At 35.0% G+C, this 11,826-nt stretch overlaps 1 long non-coding RNA gene across 1 annotated transcript in view; it reads left to right on the forward strand.

Moving 5' to 3' along the window:
- Positions 1–11,087, forward strand: part of LOC131833110 (uncharacterized) — a 31,079-nt gene extending 19,992 nt beyond the window's left edge. The window contains exons 2-4 of the long non-coding RNA XR_009354323.1: positions 2,392–2,532; positions 8,182–8,317; positions 10,985–11,087. This is a non-coding gene — a long non-coding RNA (uncharacterized LOC131833110). The remainder of the gene's footprint in view (positions 1–2,391; positions 2,533–8,181; positions 8,318–10,984) is intronic.
- Positions 11,088–11,826: the final 739 nt, after the last annotated feature.

An 11,826-nucleotide genomic window follows, 5' to 3' on the forward strand; every position in this document is an offset into this window, starting at 1 on the left:
CTCTTACTGTCAAATAAATAAATAAAATCTTTAAAAAAATAAATAAATAAACACATTAACACCAGATCAAAATATCACTACACACCCACTAGAACTGAATCTACTGTGTATTGGTGAGATTGTGAGGCAGCTGGAATTTCAATTAGTGATGGGACTAAAATTTTACAACTACTTTGGTTGGCAGTTTCTTATAATGTTAAACATAGATTTAATCGTATGAACCAGCAATTTTATTCATAGGTATTTCCCAAAAGAAATGAAAACACAGCCTCAATAGAAGACTTGACTGTGAATGTTTAAGACACTTTTATTATTAATAGTTCCAAACTGGAAACAATTGAAATCCTCATCAACAAATAAATGGATAAACAAATATTGGTAGAGTCATACAATTTAAATGAAAATGGAAAGGAAATACCTACTGACAAATACAATATGAATAAAGCCAAAAGCATTGTGTTGAGAAACAAACTGAGGGTTTTGGAGGGGAGAAGGGACAGGGGTTGGGAGAGCCTGGTCAATGTTATATAGATAAATAGGCTTACAGTGGATATAGTCAAAATGTAACTTAGTTTTGATGCAGTAATCAGAGATATCAGATTATAGCTTGGTCTTCATACTTGGAGCAGTGATTCTGATAGAAAGGGTCATGATGTGCATACTTGTAACATACAATGTGGATGTCTAGTGGAGTATCCAGAAAAGCTTCCTTGAGATGGTGGTGGGTATTAAGGAGGGCACATATTGCATGGAGCACTGTGTGTGGTGCATAAACAACTAATCTTGGAACACAGAAAAAAATAAAAGAAAGAAAGAAAGAAAGAAAGAAAGAAAGAAAGAAAGAAAGAAAGAAAGGAAAGAAAGAATCCAACCCCAAAATAGCGTCTACTGTATGATTCCATCTCTCTTTTTTTTTAAGTTTTTTTTTTTCTTTTTAAGATTTTATTTATTTATTTATTTGACAGACAGAGATCACAAGTAGGCAGAGAGGCAGGTAGAAAGAGAAAGAGGAGGAAGCAGGCTATCCGCGGAGCGGACAGCCCGATGCGGGGCTCTATTCCAGGACCCTGGGATCATGACCTGAGCCGAAGGCAGAGGCTTTAACCCACTGAGCCACCCAGGCGCCCCTTTAAGGTTTTTTGTTTTGTTTTGTTTTGTTTTGTTTTGTTTTTTATTTTAAAGATTCTATTTCTTTATTTGTCAGAGAGAGAGAGAGCACAAGCAGGGGGAGTGGCAGGCAGAGGGAGAAGCAGGTTCCCTGCTGAGAAAGGAACTGGACGTTGGACTCAGTCCCAGGACCCTGGCATTATGACCTAAGCTAAAGGCAGATGCTTAACCAACTGAACCACCCAGGATCCCCATGTATGATTCCATTTCTATAAAGTTCCAAAATCCACATAACTAAAGCATGGCGATAGGAAATAGAGTAGTGGTGACTAAGACCCTGAGGTGGAAGTGGGATTGACTGCAAAGGGTCAAAAGGAATTTGCTTGGGTGATGGAAATACTCTATATTTTCATTGCATTGCTGGTTATAAAATTGTATTCATTTACCAAAATGAATTAAACTATACATTTAAAATTGATGCATTTTGTTGCAAATAAATTATAGTTCAATGAAGTCAATTTAAAAGTTTAAAAATAATAAACAAAACACTGTTAGTCAGATTCTCTGTATTTTTCACTGAGTACGTCATAAACAAGTCATTAGGTACTAAGATATCCTCCTTTAACCATAGTTCTAAACAAATATAGATTTTAATATCTCTAGTTAAATAGCTGTAGTCTTTATGGTTAAATGGTACCATGGAATGTGTGTGTGTGTGTGTGTTGATTTTCACTATTTCCACTCAGAATTCAGTCAAAGATTTTGAGGATGAATATAAATTAATTTGACTATAGATTCTCATATTTTAAATTGTGTCAAATAAGACCATTACAATCCAATATGAACTTCAAGGATATTCATTCCCCCAGAAACTTTTTAGTCTACTTCAGGAGGTGAATACCAATGCAGCAGTAATGTGATAATAATTGTGATCGAGGAGGTATGCACACTTCTGGAGCTGGGAGAAGAGTAAAATGCTTTACACTGATGCAACTACAGTAATTGGTTTGTTCTGCTCTGAGCTCAATTTAAAATGGCAATTATTTTTTGAATATGTGATTTAAATCTTTCAAGATATATTACAGTAAAAAAGAAAAAAAAGCTTTAGAATTGAAATGTAGACTCACACAACTAGTTATGGCAGAGGAAATTAGTGTCCATGAGATAACATTTAAATTTTATGTTGTGACTTCAATCAAGAATGAATTTGAATTTTTAGGATGTATTATAAGAGCATATGAATATATAAGACTAACCATTTAAAAATGACTTTTAAACTTACAGTTAAACCCTAATTAAAGATATTAAATGAGGCCTCATTCAAGTTGACCAGCTGCACCGCCATCTGAGTATAAGAAAATCCATCTAAGGTTGTTCCACATCATCACTTTCATGTTTCCACAATTACGTGATATTATATTGCAGGTAAGTCTATCTAGGTTAAATGATCTCAGCTCACTAACTTTAAATTTTAGAACTGTTCAGGTCAAAGAATAATGGTTTATTCCTTTTCATCACAAATGTTCATCTGCAAATAAATGGTGTGGAAGTGAACATGGAGGAGTCCAGTATTTGTGATTTTACAAAACAATGAAGCCTCCTTCCAATAATTCACAATGCAGTGTAAAGCAGAAACATTATCATTATGATCAGAATTCAGAAGCCTAAGAATCTTAGGAGATAATGAATTACAGTGAAACTCGTGATAGTAAAATTACTATCACAAGAGTTACATCATTTCCATGCAAATTTTGGATGACATTATTTAATTTCTCAAAAACATATTGAGGAGTGTTCTTTCCTATGTATGAAAATAGGAGACTGGCCCAAGGAATTTCTTTACATTTATTACTGAAGAGATATCTATATTATTATTATTATTATTATTATTCCATATCATTATTTTTTCTTGTTGTGATGCACTAGAATTTTTAATGTTTCTCACTTTCATTTTATAGTGATGCACCCATTTTTCTATCTAGTTTACTAATAGGTGGACAAATTAATCTATGGCTTCCTTATTACTATCAATATTACTTCATATTTATTGTATGAAAGGGGCAATGAAAATTAAAATGCAAACTTAAAAAGTAACAAGTAAACTCTTATTGGTCCCCTTTCATACAATACAAATACAAACCCCTAGGATGATTTAACTAGCATAATTATTAATGCCACATTGCCAAATAGATGAGGGAATGGAAGTATAGCATGTTTACAGGAGACAGTGGCAAAGAAATTGGCGTGGTGTCATTAAAGGGGCTCTAGCAAGGGAACATCTTCAAAACAAATGGGTCTTTTTTTTCCAGTTAGAATTTAATTAGGAACAAAAACAGGGTAGTCTGGGTGGGGAGGGGCAATAATAATTCCATTTAATTAGTTTTTCTACACACTGTACTATGTATTTTATATTTATTCTATATCTCCCCCAAAATCTATTAGCTTGATTATTATTACCATCAGTTTGCAGATAAAAAAATTGAACAGGATGTTCAAATCATGTGCCAACTTGAGGATGGAAGTGTGAAGTGTGATATTTTACACATGTATACACATTTTCCAAAAAGCTTAACCAGTTTTTCAAACACATTTGATACTTTTAAAGATTTTTCACTTATTTATTTGAAGAAGAGAGAGTGAGAGAGCAGAGTAAGCAAGGGCAAGAGAATTGGGAAAAGGGCAGAAGGAAAGGGAGAAGCAGGCTCCCCACTGGGCAAGGAGCCAGATGTGGGGCCATTCCAGGACCTTGGGATCATGATCTGAGCTGAAGGCAGATGCTTAACTGACTGAGTCACCCAGGAGCCCCAACACATCTGGTTTTTATTTTTATATTTGGAACTTCTCTATGCCACATTCTATATAATGAAACACACATTATATCTGTCAGGTACAATCTTGCAGACCCTTTGACAGAATTAGCTAAACCTTAAAAAAAATATACTCAGCAATTCTAGATGAACTTCAATTGTATTAGTTTCTTGGGGCTGCCATAACCAAATATCACAGACTGAGTGCTTTAAACAACAGAAACTTATTTTCTTACAGTCCTCAAGGCTAGAAGTCCAAGATCAAAGTTTCAGCAGGTTTGATTTCTTCTGAAGCCTCTCTCCCTGACTGGAAGGTGGCCACCTCACATGGTCATCTTCCCGTGCACGTGAACACCTGTGTCTATCTCTTCTTCTAAGGATACCAGCCATATTGGATTAGGACCCACAGGAATGACCTCATTAACCTTAATTACTTCTTTAAAGGACAAACTGGGGGTTTCAGAGGGGAGGGAGGGTTTGTGTTAGCCTGGTGATGGGTATTAAGGAGGGCAGGAATTGCATAGAGCACTGGGTGTTATATGCAAACAATGAATCATTGAACACAACATCAAAAACTAATGGTGTGGCGTGCCTGGGTAGCTCAGATAGTTAAGTGTCTGCCTTTGGCTCAGATCATGAGCCCCGGGTCCTAGAATCAAACCCCACCTCTGACTCCCTGCCCAGTGGGGAGCCTGCTTCTCCCTTTCCCTTGCCTGTCACTCCCCTTGCTTGTGCTCTCGCACACTCTCTCTCTCTCTGTCAAATAAATAAATAAAATCTTTAAAACAAACAAACAAAACTAATGATGTATGGTGACTAACACAACATAATAAAATTAAAAAATAAAATGAAGGCCTTTTCTCCAATATTATTTAAATCCAAGTTATTCAGGTTTAGGACTTCAACATGTGAATTTATTGGGGGTGGGGAGCAAGGTTCAACATATACACCAGCTCACCAAATTCTTTCAAGTTTTCTTATCTGATTCTCTCTCTTTAATATAGCTCAAAATTATTATTTTACTCAAACATAAAGGCAATGCAATTAGTATCAAAGCAGGAAAATATTTCCAATTAGAAGATCTCTTTTTAAAAATACAAATATTCAGAGAGAGAAAAAAATAATTAGTATATATTTTCACTAGATTATGAAATATATCAGATTTTTAAAATTTTATTTATTTATTTATTTATTCATTTAGAGAACAGGTATATCAGGGGCACCTGGGTGGCTCAGAAGTTAAGCTTCTGCCTTCAGCTCAGATCATGATCCCAGGGTCCTGACATTGAGTCCCATGTGTCAGGCTCCCTGCTCAGCTTCTCCTTCTGTCTGTCACTCCCCCTGCTTGTGTGTGCTCTCTTTCTCTCTCTCTTTCTCTCTCTGACAAATTAAAAAAAAAAAAAATCTTTAAGAGAAGAGCTATATCAGATCAGTCTGTTAGAGACAGAGCTTAATTACTCTGAAAATCATTTCAAAATATATTTGGAGACATTAAGAGAAGAAAGATATTGCCTTAACTTCTTGCTACGAAATGTCTGGGTCAAGCAGGAGAAAACATCACTGGGGTGCTTACTAGAAATGCAGTCTTGTGCTCTACCCCAAATCTGCATTTTAGCTATTCCTTGAGGTGATGATTATGAATAGTAAAATTTGAAAAGCTTTGATCTAGAATGTACCAGGTTTTCCCAAATAGCAGCATATATAAGGAATCAAAAGAGGTATAAGTGGAAATAAGGTCAAGAACAAGAGAAAATGATGCAGAAGTTTGATCTTCCTTTTGTTGTATTTTTGCTCTTAGAACTACTATACAAGATGTATATGCATAGACAGTGTATCCAATAGTATTATTTAAAAATGTTCTGTAATTGTTCCATTTGTTGCTTTGGAATAAATGTACTCCAATTATCATGATTTCATAAGTGTTGTTATGGTAGCAACTTGAGATTAATTCCTTGAAATACTAGTACTGAAAATATTATGGAGAAGGAAAAGGCTGTGGTCAGTAACTTTGAGCAGGTCCGAAAATTATAAGCTTATATAATATGCATTAATTCAGTGTGTAGTAGCATATCAGAGACTTTGAACATTTCAGCAATAAGGCAACATGTCTAATTCTGCCCATGTGCCTAACTAATTTTACCATGGACACTTTTTATCTCAACCTCTACCAAAAGGTGAGAGGATGAGTATACTTGATAAGTGTGTATAGACTCTGCTGTGCCCACTTCCAAATTTAAAGTCCAGCTCCATTACTTTTTGAATATAATTTTAGGCAATATTAAACACAACCAGGTCCCTTATAAGTAAACTTAGGTGTGATGATGTTCACCTATATCACAGTGTCTCAGGGCAACAGAAAGTTTAGTGTTAGCCTAAAAACAGATTAAGATACTTTCAAAGTCTCCTCTTTGAAGTCATCACTACTAGTGACCTGAAAACAAAAATAAAAATTTTCCTGGGTGCCTGGCTGGTTCATTCAGTACAGCATGCAATTTTTGATCTTGGGGTGGTAAATTTGAACCCCATATTGGGCTTAGAGTTTACTTTTTAAAAAGTTGCAAAAGGGGCACCTGGGTGGCTCAGTGGGTTAAAAGCATCTGCCTTCAGCTCAGGTCATGATCCCAGGTTCCTAGGATGGAGCCCCGCATCAGGCTCTCTGCTCAGCAGGGAGCCTGCTTCCCCTTCTTTCTACCTTTGTCTACCTCTCTGCCTACTTGTGATGTCTTTCAAATTAAAAAAAAGGGACAAAAACAAAAAAAACAAAACCAAAAAGTCACAAAAGAAAGTAGTTACACACACACGCAAAACAGTCACACAAAAAAGTCCCAAAAAAAAGTCACACACACACACAAATTTTCTTTAAGAAATACCAAAGACTATACAAAGATAATTTCTAATTAATAAGGTTTAAAAATGGAGATTTTCTCTCTGAATTCTACATGTTCCAGGCAAATATTTCATCTAACAGACCAACTTCATAAACATTTTATGTATGTTATTTGCTTTTTTTTTTTTGAAAGTGGAGTTACCTCTCTGTAACATTTTAAGTTACCTTTATTTATTTTGTATTAAAATGTTTTAATTAAATTTAGACTTATAGTAAATTGTGAATTTTGGGGGCATATGTTCATTATAAAATAAATATAGACTTCCTTTAGTTCAGAGTTTTTATCATAAAAGATTGTTGACTTTGGTCAAATGTTTTTTCTGCATCCACTGAAAGGATTATATAATTTCTATCCTTCATTATATAAATTATACAATTCTATCCTACCCTTTTTAACAATTCTAATTAGCTTCAACAATTGATTACAGGAATTCTCGGGAATAAACCTACTAAGTTCAATAGTATGAAAACATATGTCCAACTAAACAGAATAAATTAATTAATTTTAGTAGATCTGAAATTTCTGAGAGGACCTTACCAATATCATGACTACCAAAATTGCTAAAGACTCTTTTTTTAAAACAATCTTAACTAGATTGAATATTGAAATATTAAAATGTTTTCAAAAATTGTTAATTTGTTAGACAAATAAAGGGATTTTTGGTTGTTATGTATTTATATGTTTATTTGTTTACACTAATTAAACATTAAAAAATATTTGGAAGGCCTTGTGTTTTTTTAAATCTAAGTGTTCTTTTGCTTTTTGCCATTTTTTTCATTTGAGCCTATATGAGTATTTCTATTGATTGATATTACATTTACTTAAGCATATTGATCTGTTTTCATAGTTATAGCAAATGTTTTTCATCTAAATTAGTTTAGCCTTTTTATTTTAAGTTTGTTGTGGTTCTATGGTTTTTGTTTTGCAGAAACTTTATGGTTTTATAGAGACAAATTTGTCAATACCTTATTTTGAGATTGATTTTGCTTTTAAACAAAACATTTCTAAATTCATATATAGTATATATTCTAAGCTTAAATTTCCCAACCTGTATTTTGTCTGCACTTGTTTTTATGTATATGTTTTGGCCTAATTACCTGGATATCTATTTCGTTCTGAAATTACTGACTTACTTGTTCAATAATTATTCTCTTATCACCGTGTTAAAATTTTATATGAATTAAGATTTATTTCTGGAATACTAAGCCAATCTATGCTGTCTATTACTGGACTATGACAATATATCATACTATGGGTACTTTTCTGAGAAGCTGTTTCTTTACTTCCTGTTACATAACATTGATTAGCACAGTTAGAAAGTAAAGAGGAAATGTCTTTCTTACTCAAGTGTGTTTATCAATCTCTTTTTCAATATACAGAAGTCATTTCTCTTCAGTTCCATTCATGTGGAAACCAAATTAGAGCAAAATGACTCCTGAAAAACCATTCGGCAGTGGATCAGTTGACTTTCCTTTACCTTCACACCATCAATCCACAGCAGAAACGTAGTCACAGGTATTTTGTTTATTTCATTTTTGTTGTTCTATAACCCCACACTGAGCCAGATGAATATAGGGAAAGAGAGGTCAAGAGACATAGTTGAAGAAGAATGACTATATATATTATTTATATTATATATGTATGTACACAATATATTTATATGCTGATATAAATATATAATTTATATTTTGAAATTCATACACTCATCTATTTGTATGTCATAAACAACTATATATACTAAGTTACACAATTGTAAAAGTTATATTACACTATATTTTACTCTCTTATACCCACAATATTATTGCCTCTAGAGAATCCTCTTTTTCTCCTTTCTCTCATTTTGACTCAAATACTGTATTATATAACTGTATTTAGGGAAGAAATTCATAAAAAAAGTAATCAAATTTCACAGCAAAAGTAGGTGATTACTTCAAAGAGAAAACATAGGAAAAATGTACAGAAAAACATTTTTGCTCCTTCTGTTTCCATTAGATGTAATGAATGTTGTAACCTACAAATCCAGAAAGAGAAACCTGGGGCGAAAGACAAATGTTTTTCTCTCTTAGCAACAGCAGCTTTGTGGCAAAATGGATCATTTTAGAGCCACTACATAGAATTGTATATTTTCCCCAGAATTGTGAGATTTTTGGTATGTTCTTTTATATCTTAAATCAATCTTTTGTTATCTTACCTTTCTGTAGTATTTTGGTCATATGATCACATTTTGTCTTTTGCTATTTCCCTGGTTATAAGAGTTTGGCATCTTTCAGATTCTTTAACTAACTCATAGATGGTGTTTTACGTATGGTCTCAGTTGTGCCATAGATAGAAGGGTCAACACCCACGAGCTTCATAATTTAATGTCTCTGTGTACTCTAGGGTGTATTTCTTTCCTCAAATATTGTTTCTTTGATTGTTTTAACAGAATCCATATCTCTTCCTAGGGCTCATCTATCACAAAACAATTTACAGTGCCTCACAAAACCCCACTACCTTGAAAAGAATGTATTTGTGTTTTTTTGGCTCAGAGTGAATGACTCAGGTAGTACTATATCCCTGAGGCCTTGTTCTTTAGGTTCTTTCTGTTTAAAGAAAATGCATTTAGGTCAGATACTGAAAAAGGAACTATGTTTAGATAGCTGTGAGAACTGGTGAAAAATTGCTTGACAAGCAAACTTAGCAAAAGTTTGCTGAACTTAAGGTTTGAAGAGCCTACAGTCTTAGAGTCTTTGCAATTGCAGGAAATTTTAAATTAGTGTTAACGATAATAACTGCAACCTTTAGTTAATAAAATAATAAGATATTGCTATGGTTTCTCTATCCATGTCAATGATCATTCTCCTCCTTGATTCTAAGGCAAAATGAAATATATTGTTTTTGTTCCTTAGACAATTTTCACTGGGCTTAGCATATAGTTATATACTTGACATACACTACTCAGTCCATAGTATGAGAATTCATTCATACACTGAACTTCAAGGAATACTTCTTTTATTTTTTACCAATATAATTTTGCCAGCCCACAGTCAGAATAATATAGTTATACAGTGCAGTGGTGTCTTTCAAGGAACTATAAATTGTTTTATGATAAGTTGAAGCTAAGTTGGAAATATATTGCCTAGTTTTCCCTTCCTTGACCATTTCTGGATTCAGCTTGGCCCTAAGAGAAATCTATGAGAGATTGGAAAGGGAGAAGGAAAGCTGTAGCCCGTTCCCCCGGTGATCAACACAGAGCTACAGGCATCTTGTTGCTAATCTCCTTGCTCACAGCGCAGATGCCTTGATTACGGGTCCTTCTCCTAGGCAAGATGACCTCCTTTAGTCTGGGTCCTAGCCGACACACGTGTGTGGGTTTGTGAAATGGACACATTTTTCTTGCAGATTGTGTCACCAGGGTTAAATGTGAGAGTGAAGTCCAGTCCATTCTCACAGGTCCCACTATGACTTTGTGGATTCCAGTTGGTTCTTCTGGGTTCCTGTCTGTTCCATGTTTTCTCTGTTTGGGTGGAGCGTTTATTCATGTTTCCCTGTTCTGCTGATCTACAACATCAGGCCAACAACCTTCTACAGACTTCTTCTCAGTGGCTCTCTGTAGTCCTTAATTAGTGTCTTTTCCCATATCTGTTAAGTGTTTCTTTCCAAGAGATTACTTTCTAACTATTCCAAAGATTGTGTAAGATTTAAATTCAATAATATACTCCTAATTCCATTTCACTCTCAGTGTTCTTTTTTTCTGAACTAACCATACTGACACATCTGGTTTCAAAAAAGGGGAACTGAGACAGAGGCAATCCTAGTTGTTTGCTAAACGTCTTTTCTCATGTTTCCAGGGCCCAAAATTAGATTATATTCCCCAGACTTCTCTGCAGCTTGGTGGGGACATGTTCGTCTAATCCTTTAAAAAATCCTGTATTTTTCTCAAGGCACCTGGGTGGCTAAGTCAGTTAAACGTCTGCCTTCAGCTCCAGTTATGATCCCAAGACCCTGGGATGGAGCCCTGCGTTAGGCTCGCTGTTCAGCGAGGAGCCTGCTTCTCTCTCTCCCTCTGCCTCTCCACCGGTTTGTGCTCTCTCACTTGCTCACTTGCTCTCTCAAGTAAATAAATACAATCTTTTTTTTTTAAATCTGTATTATTATTCTCTAATACTCTCTCTTTAACTCTTCTCCCTGCTGAATGCAAAGTGTCCCAGGAAGGCTTCTGAAGACCATAGAGAAGCCTGAATCAGTAGAAGAAAGGAGACCAGGTCCCTGAGTGATGACAAAAAGCAGAGTACTGGAGCGCCTGAATGACAAAAAGCAGAGTACTGGAGCGCCTGGGTGGCTCAGTGGGTTAAGCCTCTGCCTTCGGCTCGGGTGATGATGATCTCACGGTCCTGGAGTCCTGGAGTCCTGGAGTCCTGGAGAGCTCCACATGGGGCTCTCTGCTCCGCGGGGTCCCCATCCCTCTCTGCCTGTCTCTCTGCCTACTTGTGATCTCTGTCTGTCAAATAAACAAATAAATCTTAAAAAAAAAAAAAAAGCAGAGTACTCCCGCTCTTCAGGGCTGCTGCCCTATGACATAGTGTGAAATAAACCTTATCTGAGTAAAGCTTTGCGATTTCAGCATTGTTCATTTTTCATAAAAACTGTTAGCCCACCCTGACTAAAAGGTTTGGAATAAAAGAAGAACAGAGCTTACAGATAGACATTTTTAAGGTACTTCTGAAGTTAAAAAAGTAGATCAGTTTCCATAATGGAGCAGAAAGAAATAGAGAATCACACAACAGAAAGAATTTCCCAATTAGCTTGCTAAAACTGAGTGACAAGTGTTTGAATATATATCCCCTCAGTGACCTGGCGACATCTGACATGACTGGAAGTCTCAGGGAAGTCTTATTAGTGTATATACCATAGTTCACAATGCATATCACTCTTAGCACTTATTATTATTGTGCTTTTTATTAGTTTTCTCAGTATTATGATTTAAATTTTTATTAATCATAGCATTTGCAATTAAAACTGATAAATCAAAAAAATTAACCACA

The sequence above is a fragment of the Mustela lutreola genome, chromosome 6, assembly GCF_030435805.1.
Source record: "Mustela lutreola isolate mMusLut2 chromosome 6, mMusLut2.pri, whole genome shotgun sequence".
Classification (NCBI taxonomy): Eukaryota; Metazoa; Chordata; class Mammalia; order Carnivora; family Mustelidae; genus Mustela; species Mustela lutreola.